This window comes from Labrus bergylta, chromosome 6 (genome assembly GCF_963930695.1).
Source record: "Labrus bergylta chromosome 6, fLabBer1.1, whole genome shotgun sequence".
Taxonomy (NCBI): Eukaryota; Metazoa; Chordata; class Actinopteri; order Labriformes; family Labridae; genus Labrus; species Labrus bergylta.
The window spans coordinates 1,405,347-1,411,346 of record NC_089200.1 but is presented as its reverse complement, the minus strand read 5'-3'; positions in this window follow the sequence as shown (position 1 = coordinate 1,411,346).

Genomic DNA, 6,000 nt, shown 5'->3' with positions numbered 1-6,000 from the left:
CACATGCAGAGGTGGAGGTTGTCTGCTGCGTTTCAAAATGAATCAGAACAACATTCTTTTCATAAATGTGTCTGTTTGTGAGCAGCTGTGCAAACCCCAAAGACAAGTCAGTGAAAGTAGAGGGAAACGGTGAAGGAACGTCCAGCGTCTTGTCCTTCAACATGTTCCAGTTCTCCAAGAGCAATGGTGCCGTCTTCCTGCATTGCAAAGTCAACCTGTGTGGCAAAAAGGACAAGAGCTGTGCCCCGGTACTAATCTCCTCTACACACACAACACATACACACACACACACACACACACACACACACACACACACACACACACACACACACACACACACACACTCATGAAACCAGCTGATTGTCCCTACGACCTTTCCTGTCATCACACTGTAACCATGTACAAGCTCCAGGGTAGTTCCAGTCTCCCCTTCTTGTTAAGATGAGAAAAGCAGTAAACAGTTATTAGACTGGGGCCGAGCCTCTATCACACCAAAGAGCCCTGTTTGCTGTTCTTGTTGTTAACTGCTTAATGTGTACTGCATCACCGTGGAGAACTTTGTGCAGCAGTCACCAAATTTTTTCTTTACCCGGAAGCACTTAATGGCATTTCACTTGTAGGAATGCACATCTATTTCATAAGACAGGTCTTTAGGAAAGCAATGTGTCCATTAACCAGACATCAGGAAGGACTAGATGCAAACTGTCCTGAGAGCACCTCCTGTGAGGTCAAGTTAAAGTTTGTCTTTTATTTTACAGAGCATCTATATATGCTGACTTAAAGGAGCAATATGTAACTCTGACACCTAGTGTTTAAAATGGCTACTGCAGTCTGAATTCTAAACACTGTAGAGAGCTGTCTCCCCCCCCCCCTCGATGCTCACTCAGGTCACCATGTGGTGGACTCTGAAGCTTCAGTGTTTATCCAGCTCTGCATGGGTCTGTAAACCTTTCTGTGTTCTAACCTCTCTCCATTTTTCAAAAGCATCTCCAATATTGATCCTAGTTTGAGCACGTTTCTGCTCGTGGAGCTTATTAGAAACATGCAGAGGCTTTTTAGGTCGGGTACAATCACTTCTATCTGAACCACTTCTCTTGCCCGCTTCCATCACTGCAACACCTGTTGACCTGATAACTGCTCTCATATCTGACAAACCGAGGGGAGTCCAAAACGGCCGTGTAGGGGGGTCACCTTAAAATCCAGAACATTCAGGAGCAGAATCTAAAGTTAGAAGGAGGACATACTGGCTGCTGCATTGTTGTCAGAGAAGCCAGCACTTCAACATAGCATGTTTCCTTAATGATCAGATAGTAAGGTCACTTTATTATCTTACAGATTGATCCTTTAACTAGTGTTGGTAGGCTTATTCAAGTGGAACATTTCAAAAAGCCTCCTGAGAGAAAAATGAGAATGGTGAACGGAGTTCTGTCTGCTCACTTTCCCAGTATTGAACATATAGACAGTCTGACAGAACAACCCTGACACTAAAGGTGAAATGAAAGAATCAATGGTTCTAATTCGGTGTCTTAAACTTCCAGGTATGTAACTCAAAACGTTGCAGATCTGCCAGGAATATGTACCTAGAGGGAGCCCCAGCCTTGATCACCATGGTGTGGACCTGTTAGTTAAGACACAACTATTAACTGACCCATAACCCTAACCGAAGGGGGTAAGACGAAGAGCCAAATCTGAAATTAATGTTCGAATGATAAAGTCAACTGTTCTGATGAACAACGGTAGAGATTTTCTGATCAGGTCTGTCTCAAACCAAACAACAGAGTGAAGAGAGTCTACGAGTCAAACATGGTTTTAGTTGGAGGAAAATTGAATCAAACACAGTTTGTCTTCTTCCTTGTCTTCTCAGGTTGTTATCACTGCGACTTGGACAGACTCAAATGCTCACGACTTTCGCACTGAGTCCTGACTGTGATTCGGTCTCCATCGAGAGTGTGGGTCAAAATCCTACGCTGGGGATCAGTGAGCTCAGTTCTCACAAGAATCTTTCTTTTGATTTTACTATATACTGAATTTATCACTTAAAGAATGTGCAACATTTTACTAATAATACAGCAGAACTCAAGTCTCCCCTGGTTAAATGTCTCTCTGAGTCCTGACTGTCTACAATGAGGGAGAAGCTCGAGTCCCGCTGGCTGTGTTGTTGTCAGAGCCGTGTTTACATGGACGGGACGGCCGGCTTCTCCCCTTGTGTATAAAAGCTGTTTTAGTCAAGGACTAGAGTCATTCTGTGTCAATTTACATGTGAAGATAAGAGCTAACTAAAGAGTGCTAATATTAGCATGCTAACACAACAATGCAGCTCGAGACAAGGATAATTTTGTTTGCTGCTTGTGCTTAGTGCTTCATCATGGTGCATTCCTATTTTATAACTCCTTCGTGTTAACCCGAATGGAGGGGTGTTGGAGATGTGTCTCTGGAGGAGAGCGGAGGCTTCAGTATGGAGGAGGTGTGGCCAAACAGAAGTTTGTTTTGGTTTCATGCTGGTGCTCAAGGACGACATATACTGGATCAAAAGGTCACACATTCTTTCTTAAACATCATGTCTGTTCAGAGGAACATTGTTAATACAGAGCAAAACCATCTAAAATGGGAAATAATGACCAAATCTGTGCATCGTCATAAATCGTTGAATTATATTCCAACTCTGTCAAAACTAATGCCTTATGATACTGACTTAAATTTGTGGTGTTTCTATCTTTCTTGTCTTTCCATTATAAGCATACACAAGATAAAAAAAAATAAAAAAAGGGTGTGGGAAAATAAGAGTTGTGTGTATTTCATCATTTTTATATTAAGGTGACATCATTACACCTTAAGAGAAAACAACAAAGTCAGCACACTCGAAGCCTTTATCACTGCTCTACCGTTATTATCAAACGTTAAAGGACAATTTGTTGAAATGTGTTGATCTGTACGCTGCTTCTCTATACCCATGCAGATTAGAAAACGTTAAATGACATTGGGCCTCATTCACTAACAGTGCATACGCATAAATCTGTTCTTACACCGTTTGTCCAAATGTTTCAGCACAAATCTGAGATTCATAAACATGTTTTTACTTGAATGTATTCTTACTGTGAAGTTAGAACTTCCTCAGGCACAAATGATGAAGAACATGCTTTTTCAGAAAATGCTAACAAACATCCTTTTAACTAAATGCACGACAGATTAATACTCCATTCAGTATAAAAAGAAAACTCATCGGTCACTTTATTAGGTACACCTTGCTAGTACCGGGTTGGACCCCCTTTTGCCTTCAGAACTTAATTCTTTATGGCATAGGTTCAACAAGGTGCTGGAAACATTCCTTTACAGATTTTGGTCCATATTAACATGATAACATCACACCACATCCCAAAGGTGCTCTACTGGACTGAGATCTGGTGACTGTGTAGCCATTTGAGTACAGTGAAGTCATTGTCATGTTCAAGAAACCAGTTTGATATGATATGAGCTTTGTGACATGGCGTGTTATCGAGCTGGAAGTATCCATCAGAAGACGGGTATACTGTGGTCATAAAGGGATGGACATTGTCAGCAACAATGCTCAGGTAGGCTGTGGCGTTTAAATGATTCTACATTAGTAGAGTTACTGTTGCCTTTCTATCGGCTCCAACCAGTCTGGCCTTCTCCTCTGACCTCTGACCTCTGACCTCGGACTATTCTCTGTAAAACCTTGAGATGTTTGTGCGTGAAAATCCGATTAGAATAGCAGTTGCTGAAATACTCAGACCAGCCTGTCTGACACCAAAAACCATGTCACGGTCAAAGTCACTTAAATCACCTTTCTTCCCCATTCTGATGCTCGGTTTGATCTTCAGCAGATCATCTTGACCGCGTCTACATGCCTGAATGCATTGAGATGCTAACGTGATTGGCTGAAGAGATATTTGCAATAACAAGCAGCTGAACAGCTGAACCTGATAAAGTGGCCGGTGAGTGTATATATACAGTATATATCCAGTTTAATATACATCAATCAAAAACTGTCAAGATGTACTATTGCTAAATGTTTTAATTAACCATAAAATGCCTTTTCATCTTTATTATTCTTCTTTAATCTAAAATTAAATTTCACAATCAAGAAAATGACTATGAGGGGCGCTGGTGGCGCAGTGGTTAGTGGTTAGTGGTTATGTATGGAGGCTGTCGTCTCAAGCGGGCGGCCCGGGTTCACTTCCCGCCTGTGGCCTCTTTCCCGCATGTCATTCCCCTCTCTCTCTCTCCCTGATTTCCGACTCTATCCACTGTCCTATCTCTCCATTAAAGGCATAACCCCCCCCGCCCCCCCAAAAAAAGAAAATGACTATGTACATATTGAAATGTAACGGTTTTGACTTTCATTTGATCGTCGACCACTCCCACTAATATTGCCGTGAAATATCGCAGCTGTTACTAAAACCAGCTGATTAATTGGAGCATATGCACGGAACATACATGACTGTGATTTACGTCCAAGAAAGTGTTAAGATCCAGCCTTGCTGAAAGATATTGCAGCACAACAACACAACTAAAACACAACTTGATGGCTGCTTTGCTTGAAATGAGAAGTCAGTGTTCAAAACAAATACCTTTCTTTAGAAGCATTTCTTCAGGATAAAACTCTGGATTAAAGCAACAAAGTTAATTAAGAAAGTTGCCCTGGCTGCATCATTATCTTCAACAACATATGACACAAACTAAGCCACAGCTTGCTGTCTGCTTTGAATAAACAACTAAAATCAGTCTCAAATTAGTTACTTAATTACTAAAATTCTTAATAATTAATAACTATATTTAATAAATTGAAGGCGTGAAATCCGTGCACAAAGCCTTTGCACCGCCATCACAATGTAAATACACCAGTAATCACAACAACTGCTCTCTTAAATTATAACAGAATTTATTTAAACAAAGCAACATCAATCCAAAATCAATGAACTTAATCAAACAAATAACTATCATAAACTAATCTAAGCAAACAAACATTATCAAGCAAAACTTGTGAATGAGGTGTAAAAGTGCAGTTGTGTGTGTGTGTGTGTGTGTGTGTGTGTGTGTGTGTGTGTGTGGATGAAAGAGAGAGAGAGAAAACAAGATGGTGGAGAGAGACAATGCACCATGTGGCTTCTTCACATGGTGACAAATGGTGGACAACAAAGGAAGCCGTGTGGCTGCCTTTTGAAATAGTTTGAGCTCTCTGAGCTGAGTTCAGTAACTGTTACTTAAACACCAGAAAGCCAGTGGCCGGACTTTGATTCAACGGCGGGTACACTGGTCTTTCTGATTGTGAAAGCCGTTGACTGAAGGTAAACTAGCATAGCATTAAACACATAGACGAACACAGCAGTTCATTACAATAAAACAAATGCAGCAGCTTACAACAGATAATAAACAGAATGTGACGTCTCATCAACAATGATGCATAATTATCAGTGGTTATAAAAGAAACAGAACTATTTCTGAAACTATTTCTGCCCAGACCAAAGCTCTTACTTGGGGTAACTCTGGTGATCGTTGCAAAGTTGGTTAGATCGTCACTCTGTTGAATATTAAATCAACAGATCTGATGGTGCCCAAAACTCCTAAAAATATGCCATGGAAGTAGTCAGCTGAATCCTCTGATGCTTGAATTCAGCATGTGAAGAGCTACCTAGACTGAGCAACCTCCGTTCTGGAGTTTAACCTATGTAAGCCAAGAGGAGGAAAGGGTTTGTCTCCTCGAACACTGGAGTCCATCATGTGGAGAGGGTATCGTCTTTGGGTCGGCAGACCACACTTGAAGAGAAGGAAGCAATGCCTGGCGATTGCTTTTAAAGACTGGAGCTGCCTGTGGCTTTACCTCAGGCCTCCTCCAATGAGGATAGAGAATTCAGACACTCCCCACCCCCACTTTTCACACCTATTTGTTAGTTGCTGTTGGGCTAAGACTCCTTTGTATAGTTCCCTCCAAAATAACTAGTCAGGCTTGAGAACTGCAATACAGGCCTGAGTCCTTTGTCC